This window comes from Palaemon carinicauda, chromosome 22 (genome assembly GCF_036898095.1).
Source record: "Palaemon carinicauda isolate YSFRI2023 chromosome 22, ASM3689809v2, whole genome shotgun sequence".
Classification (NCBI taxonomy): Eukaryota; Metazoa; Arthropoda; class Malacostraca; order Decapoda; family Palaemonidae; genus Palaemon; species Palaemon carinicauda.
In genome coordinates, this window is record NC_090746.1 from 91,312,343 (window position 1) to 91,322,342 (window position 10,000).

Sequence of the window (10,000 nt, forward strand, 5' to 3'; positions counted from 1 at the left end):
ATTCACATGCAAATATCCCTCTACTATGTACACATATGTCCCTTGATTGTGTATGTGTTTTTATCTATTTCGAAGAGCGATTGAATATGATAATCGATGATTGGGTTTTCAGCTTTTGAATAATAGATAGACACAATGATCAATGGAATCTTTGATTGGAAAGCGAGAGAAATATATTAAAAGAAAATGTATCTAATGATAGATAAGAAAAAAAAAAAAACAACAACCTGGGTTTCCTTTTCATTCTACACAAAATAGTAATATTATCTCTTCAGTCTTTTGATGCTCTGGATATGCATGACGAGAGACATGATATGTGATTCACAAGGGCTAATCAGCTGATGTTAAAAAACAAAATACCAACATATGCTCAGTAGGGTGTTTGCTCTTATCAAGTTTTCAGCAAATACTGCTGAAAAAATTAAGTTTAAACAGCTTTGGGGAGGCTAAGGCATAAGCACAAAGCAAAGATAGAATTTTGCATCTTTGAGAAGACTGAAAATAGGATTTTGTCCGTTGGTCAAAGGAAATTCTATTCCTTGAAACAAATGTTTCAAGGAATCTACTCACCATATAGGTAAAACCGAAATTGAGACAGTGAGTACGAAGGTAGGATGACGCTGTGTCAATTATGCCGAAATTGAGAGCCATGATCAAATTTATTAAGGAGTAAAAATTGTTCCAAATATGTGATTTTTTTTAACTCTTGCGATTTTATCACGTTTTAATTAAAAAAAACTATAATGAGTATTTTGGACCAACAATGGATCAACAACCAAAGAAAAATCCATTATGTAGTAATAACAATAAATAAACATGTAAAAGTTACTTATTTCAATTTCGAAGGCAATCTGGAAGGATGCAGTTATTGATTTATATATATATATATATATATATATATATATATATATATATATATATATATATATATATATATATACATATATATATATATATATATATATATATATATATATTTATATATATATATATATATATATATATATATATATATATATATATATATATATATATGTATATATGTATATATATAAATATATAAATATATATATATATATATATATATATATATATATATATATATTTATATATACATATATATATATATATATATATATATATATATATATATATATATAATGTATATATATATATATATATATATATATATATATATATATATATATATATATATATATATATATATATATATACGTATATATACGTATATATTTATATATATATATATATATATATATATATATATATATATAAATACACATACATATCTGTGTATATATATACATATATAGATATATATATATATGTATATATATATATATATATATATATATATATATATATATATATATATATTTCATTCGAAAATTTTCCAATTAGTCAAGCTGTATTCCATTCAAAACCAAACAACATGAAATTGTAAGGCAAATATGTAACAAAGCCTTCACTGCATGGTATTTTACCATATGATGTATTTCGGTTTATTTGCTGCATATACGATGCAACAAAATCCTTTGTATTTCCGAGGTTCTGGATAATAGTTGGGAAGCTTTGATATAATCTTCATATTGCATTGGCGAACGCTGGTTAGACTATGTATGTTTGATGTGTGTCTTCTTGCTTCCTCCTATCGTTTATCATTAATTCCAGTTGATCTAGCTCAGGAGGGTTTATTTATGTCTTTTCTCATTCTGTCTTTTTTCTTCTTTGAAAAATGCTATAGGAACTGTTGGGCTCATTAGAGGAAACTCGTCCTAATATTTTTTTTACAAGGGAAGAAACTGGAAACATTATATTAATTTTCCTCACTCTTTGTTTTCTCTTCTTTACATTTTGAGTCACCATTGTAAATATCTCGAAATCTAACAAAGCTTTCTCTGAATTTTGCTTTTATGAAGGGCATGTTATTTCTAACAGATGCAATGATAAAAGAATGATATTGGAAACTTTATTCTTTTATTTTTTTTTCATTTTTTTTTTTACATGCATAACGTTTTACTACCCTGCGCATCATGAAAAAAGTACTGTATCTAATTAGCATTACCTATATTATCTTTGTTTTATTATAGAGATGATCTCTCTCTCTCTCTCAATCTCTCTCTCTCTCTCTCTCTCTCTCTCTCTCTCTCTCTCTCTCTCTCTCTCTCTCTCTCTCAGACATATTAAAGTAAACTTATGCTTTAGCTCAGTACATTATTCGCTATTTGAAATGGAAGAAAGAGCGAATAAAAACTATCGGAAATTGATGAGCTGTTAGTTTTATCTTCCTTTACGAGAAAAGTCAGCTGACACAGAAACTATAGTTCACAAAAGTTATCTAAGAATTGTCAAGAGCTAGAAAAATGATGCGAAAGATACATCTACTCAGTAATCTATCTTGGTTTAATATTAGCCAAAGTTTTTTTTATTTGTTCCTTATATATTAACTATTTTGTATTTCAAAAAAAAAAAAAAAAAAAAAATACTAGATTATTGCATAAAAAGAAAATCGCCATAATTGTTTTTCCTTACTGAATGTTTCTTTGGAAAGATTACACTGATATGTTCCTATAGGATTATTGTAAATCCCGTAAGGATATATTCTAGTGTTCTGAAATCAGACTCATTTTATGCCTTGTCTTTGAACTATAATTAACACTAAAAGTTTGACAAAATAAAAGCTTTCTTATATTCTATGTATATCATACACAGTGCTTTGAAATACCGCGTTAATTTTTCTATTAGCTGGTTAATTACATGGATATGAACAGCAGTTGAATGTCCGCTTCTGAAGCCTGCCTGCTCTTTTGATTGATTAAATCTAGCTGTCATTCTATTCTGCATAATAGGAATTATGACAATTTTTTTTGTATATTGCTGAGAGTAATCTTAATTGGGGGGTAATTTTTCAAGCATATTTTTTCTCTCGTTTCGTGAATTAGTATGATAACAAACTTTTCATAGCTGTATGCATAGAGCCTTCGTGTAGTCATTTTGTATAGAGTTCTGTGAGTTCTATTCATCCATCTATTATTACATCAATTGTTAGACCATCTTATGTTTTTTTGCCTCTTTTCATGCCTCTCGATGCTTTCTATACTTCTACTGTAACTTTTGGTCCTAGCTCAGGTGTGTAATTACTTCTATTGGCAAATATATTTTTATATTATTTTCTTTGTTTCCCTAAGTCTTCCATGTTTCAGGATTTAAGAAGAAATTGATTGATTTCGTTGGAATAAACGCCATTGTTCTATTTCCACCATTTCACGCTTGAAAGGGAAAATCTGTCTTATCTTGATTAATTAAATGTTTTACTATATATATATATATATATATATATATATATATATATATATATATATATATATATATATATATATATATATATATATATATATATATATATGCATTTATTCATATATATATATATATATATATATATATATACATATATATATATATATATATATATATATATATATATATATATATATATGTATGTATAAATATATATATATATATATATATATATATATATATATATATATATATATATATATATATATATATATATATATATATATATATATACATACAGTATCTTAGGAGCTTGTTTTGGGTAGGATGGCGGGGGGCTAAAGTTTTAAAAGGCTCTGGCGGTGTGGGGTTCTGATGTGCTGATTTCAAGTCTAATAACAGATCCTAAATTCGACAGGTATACTGTATGTACAGTGGAACTGAAATAAACTTATATATCATTTGACAGCTCGATTAGTTACGCCGTCCCAGCAGGCATTATTTCAGCTCTGGGTATAGGTTCGAATCCTTCTACAGCCAGAAGCATTTATCATAAATGAATTGCCAATGGATATTCATTCCCTGGGAAGAATTTAATATTGTATGCTATTGTGGTTGATTTTTAAATTTATTAAAATCACGAGTGTTATATATATATATATATATATATATATATATATATATATATATATTCATTATCATTAGTATTATATATATATATGCATATATATATATATATATATATATATATATATATATATATATATATATATATATATATATATGTATATATATATAGTTTTATATGTGTATATGTATATAATATTTATATTTATATATATATATATATATATATATATATATATATATATATCGATATATATATATTTATATATATATATATATATATATATATATATATATAGATACATACATAGATAGATAGATATTTCAAAAAGGTTAGAAGTACTCATTAATATCGAATTCTCTCTTACTCCAGATTCCCAACGCTTGGGATATTTCTTTAACGATAAATATTTCTGCCCGGTCACATACTAGAGCCTATGACCGATAGGAATATATATTTGACTGTTTAGACCAGTTAATCTTTAATTCAATTTGTATCGATTGTGGTAATATATGTTCAATGTAGTTTTACATTTATGCTCTCATGTACGTTGTGTTTCTCTGCTTGCATTTACCAGCTTATTATGTTGCTATTTGTGTATCTTCGTGCATATTATTGCTTGTGGATGTCCCTGTGTTGTCTGGCCCTTACTTTGATGTATTTGTTTGTTATTGTGCATGTAAAGTAGTACGTGTTGTAATAGTGGCTGTTTCTATTGTTTCAGGAGGTGACTCCAGTTTTTGTGTGCAATAAAAACCTATAACCTATGACAGGTTTTTTATTTTCACAACAATTTATTGCACACAACATAAAAATTTGAGAGGCCATGGAACGGTTCCTACGTCCAGAACGCTTCGAGGCTGACCCGGATTCTGCCACCGCTGCTAAGGAGTGGACGCACTGGCTGAGGACATTCAACAACTTCTACCAAGCAGTACAGAAGACATCTCCCAGTGCAGACAAACTAATCCTACTCACCAACTAGGTTGCTCCTCGAGTGTACGACTACATAGCAGATTGTGACACTTATGTTAAGGCTGAGAAAGCACTGACATCACTGTATGTAAAACCTAGAAATGAGGTATTTGCTAGGCATGTCCTGGCCACACGTAGGCAGGGGTCAGGTGAGTCTGTAGACCAGTTTCTCCAAGCTCTGAAGCTCCTAGCAAAAGACTGTCAGTTCAAAGCAGTGTCAGCAGAGCAGGCGTGTGATAACTATGTTAGAGATGCATTCATCAATGGACTTTCTTCTGGTGCCATTCGTCAAAGACTACTCGAAAATATAACTCTTAACTTGCAAACTGCTTATGAACAGGCACGCACTTTAGAGATGGCCCAGAAACATTCTGCTTCTTATACTACTGTTGAGCCAATTACTGCTGCTGTACCTCAGCCACAAAGTCAGTCAGGTGATTCAGAGTTTTTAGAAAGTAGTGATGAAACTGCTCATCTTGCCGCCACTACTGGCGCCAATCAGTGTTTTTTCTGTGGATTGAAACGGCACCCTCGGTTCAAATGTCCTGCTAGGGAAGCTTTATGTCTAAAGTGTAAGAAACAAGGACATTATGCAAAAGTGTGTAGGTCAGGGAAACCGGTAGGGGATACCTCTGCTGGTAAAACTAAATATTCGGCAGCAACACTGGCTACTGTGTCTGGGGCTGTGCCTAGTAGTCTTAGTAAATCTTTGAGTTGTTTGAAAGTTAATGGTCTCCCTGTTAATGCACTTATTGATACAGGAAGCTCGGAAAATTTTGTGAGTCAGAAGATTGCTAAAGAAAACAACCTAATCATACTTCCTGACGACGGGCACGTCTCTATGGCTGATGCGTCTCTCTCGTCCAAAGTCTTAGGTCTTTGTTGTGTTGATGTGGAGCTGCAAGGACAAATTTATCCTAGTGTAAAACTCAAAGTACTGCCAGCCCTGTGTAGTGATGTAATTTTGGGGCATGAATTCTTGAAGAATCATTCTGCTCTAGAAATGGCTTTTGGAGGAGCACGCCCACCACTCAAGATATGTGGGCTGGCAGCAGTGAAGTTGGTTGCGCCCGCACTCTTCAGCAATCTGACATCAGACTGCAGACCCATTGCGGCAAAGTCTAGACATTACTCTCAGGCTGATAAGGAATTTGTCAAAACTGAAATTGGTAGAATGCTACAAGAAGGAATAATAAGACCCAGCCAGTCTCCATGGGGGGCCCAGGTGCTAATCACTGCAGGGCACAATCGCAGGAAGAGAATGGTGATTGATTATTCACAAACTATAAACAGGTTTACTGAGCTGGATGCTTACCCTTTGCCTCGGATCGATGAAACAGTGAATAATGTCTCAAGATATAAAGTGTTTAGCACCTTGGACCTGAAGAGCGCCTACCACCAAGTGCCAATAAGAGAAGACGAAAAGTTGTATACTGCTTTTGAGGCGAGTGGAAAGCTGTACGAGTTCAATCGAATCCCATTTGGTGTGAAGAACGGAGTGGCCGCTTTCCAACGAGTTGTGGATCAGATCCTTGCAAAAGAAAAGGTGGAAGGGGCATTTGCTTATGTGGACAATGTGACTGTATGTGGAGAGACGGAAGAGGAGCATGACAAAAACCTAAATCATTTCTTGAAAGTGGCGAGGGATTACAACCTCACATTTAATCATGACAAGTGTGATTTCAGGACACAGTCTATAAACCTTTTGGGATACTCTATAAAGGACGGAGAGATCAGACCTGATCCAGAACGACTGCAGCCTCTCTTGAGTCTACCCCTTCCCAAGGATACTGCCTCTCTTCGGAGAATGTTGGGGTTGCTTGCTCATTACTCACGATGGATACCCAACTTCTCTGAGAAGGTCCGGCCTCTTTCACACTCCACGAGATTCCCATTGTCTTTTGAAGCTTCTCTGACTTTTGAGAAATTGAAGAATGAAATTGCGAAGTCCGTGGTGCAAGCCATTGATCCTACATCCCCTTTCACAGTCGAAACAGATGCCTCAGACCATGCCATTGCCGCTACTCTCACTCAGAATGGACGTCCTGTAGCGTTCTTCTCTCGCACTCTCTCTGACAGTGAACAAAGGCATTCTTCAGTAGAGAAAGAAGCTTATGCCATAGTTGAGGCCCTCAGAAAGTGGAAGCATTACCTAATTGGTCATCACTTTAAGCTGATTACTGACCAGCGAAGTGTAACATTCATGTTCGACACAAGATCTTCAAGCAAAATCAAGAACGACAAGATAGCCAGGTGGCGCATTGAACTGTCATGCTACCACTACGATATAGTGTATCGTCCAGTTACGGAAAATATTCCTGCAGATGCTCTCTCGCGTGTCTGTGGTGCTGTAGCTACAGACAAACTCAAACAACTGCATGAAAGTCTCTGTCATCCTGGAGTGTCAAGGATGGTGCATTTCATCCGAGTTCGGAACCTGGCTTATTCTGTTGAGGATGTAAAGAAGGTTACTGCTTCTTGTCCAATCTGCTTTACTGTCAAACCTCAGTTCTATAAGGCTGATGATGGCCATCTGGTGAAAGCTACTCAGCCATACGAGAGATTGAACTTGGATTTTAAGGGGCCCCTTCCGTCACAGTCAAAAAACAGATACTTGCTCACAGTCATTGACGAATTCTCACGGTTCCCTTTTGTGTTCCCTTGTTCAGACATGACTGCTGGTGCTATCATCGGATGTTTGGTACAACTGTTTGCACTATTCGGAATGCCAGCATACATACACTCAGACAGGGGAGCCTCTTTCATGTCAGAAGAACTGAAGAAATTCTTACTAGAGAAAGGAGTGGCTACCAGTCGCACTACGCCCTACAACCCAAGGGGCAATGGCCAGGTGGAGAGGTACAATGGAATCATATGGAAAACCATTCGGTTAGCTCTCAGAACAAGGAATCTTGATGTCTCGAAATGGGAAGTTGTCCTCCCAGATGCACTTCACTCTATCCGTTCCCTGCTATGTACGTCAACTAATTGTACACCACACGAGCGTTTCCTAAAGCATCCTCGGAAGTCCACGTCAGGTCGTACGTTGCCTACCTGGCTCATCACCAAAGGTCCCGCTCTATTAAGATGACAAGTACGGCACAGCAAGAATGACCCTCTAGTAGATGAAGTAGAAATAGTAGAAGCTAATCCTGAATATGCTCATGTCAAGTTTCCTGATGGTAGAGAGTCCACTGTGTCTTTGAGGCATCTAGCACCTTTAAGTGGTGATGAAAGTAGCAGCGTGGAGGCCACCAGATCTTCACTGCCGCAATCTCTAGAGTTTCTAGGTATATCAGAGTCTGAGGTGCGCCGTCCAGATGCTAGAGCAAGCTCGGAACCTGCTCTTCAAGAAGTCACTCATGACGTTACATCCGGGGAAAGTGCTGTTTAAGAGCTTCCTGCTGCGTCTGGTCAAGGCACTACACCTGTACCACTCCGGAGGTCCGAAAGGACCCGGCGGGCTCCTAAGTATTTTGATGATTATGCTGCTTGAATTTCATAGGTGGGGAGAATGTGGTAATATATGTTCAATGTAGTTTTACATTTATGCTCTCATGTACGTTGTGTTTCTCTGCTTGCATTTACCAGTTTATTATGTTGCTATTTGTGTATCTTCGTGCATATTATTGCTTGTGAATGTCCCTGTGTTGTCTGGCCCTTACTTTGATGTATTTGTTTGTTATTGTGCATGTAAAGTAGTACGTGTTGTAATAGTGGCTGTTTCTATTGTTTCAGGAGGTGACTCCAGTTTTTGTGTGTAATAAAAACCTATAACCTATGACAGGTTTTTTATTTTCACAACATCGATTATAGGGTATTTTTAACTTATTTGAAAAACGTTTTCAATAATTTAGAACAAAAAAACTCAATTAAGCTTTCCTGATACCTAACAACCTGTCATATTTGTTATCCCCTCACTCGAATAAAAAATGTAAGACAAGTCTACCTTTCTTGTGTTTTATTGACAATGATTTAAACTGATTTTGATATCGTTACTAAAAAAACCATTTCATTGAAAAATAATTTATAGAGTAAAAATTTTTCTATATACTCATGAATCCCGGAGACATTATAATCCAAACTATTAATTTCAACTCTATGCCTAGCACCAAATTCTTTTGCAGCTTCACGATCAATAATTGTACTAATAGAAATAAATGTTTCCAAATAATTGTCAAATATCTTTGATAACTTAAAGGAACATCCAGACTTTATCTATATGAATGAATATTTGCTCTTCTTGTTATAGGTATTTTCTTTCTCTTCAGATTTATTTGCAGAGATCATCAGCATCCCTATCTTGTAGATGGCCCCATCTCCTGCCCTGTCTCAATAATCCTTCAGAATCATACTTTTTATTCTTTATATTCCTGATTGGCCTATCATTGATCATGGCCGTTACTGGTAAAGGAAAACATGAATACTTTATATATATATATATATATATATATATATATATATATATATATATATATATATATATATATATATATATATATATATATATATATATAAAACACGCACACACACAATTGATGCATTCTTTTAACCTATATCGAACCAACAGACAGCTTTACTAACATGCATACATCGTCTTGGGAAATGATGATAAGGTAGATTTTATAACTGATTTACACTGTGGAACGCCCTTATTAACAAATAAATATTCCCAGATGGATTAGGCAACACAGCCAGGCGTTGGCGAAGACTCGGAAATATGACGTTTTTCTTTTTCATTATTCGATATATCTATTTAAATAACGCTGATTGTATGAACATCAAATTACTCGTTAGTCATGTACCTTATGTCATATAACTAGCACTCCTTAAAGGAATTGCATCTTTAATGAATAATGATATTTTCCTTTCAAGGAATCTCATTTGGCAACGGTGTCCCAAACTCGTCCCGCCTACCTTAACTAAGCTGATGATTGTTACCTTGGTCACGTGTAGAGGGAAATAACCTGTCGTCCATATGTTCTGATGAAGAAAGGAAATACTAAACATTATTATAAGTAAACCCAGGTTACTTCCGATAGCATATAAAAATTTCACATATTATTTCCATAAAAATAT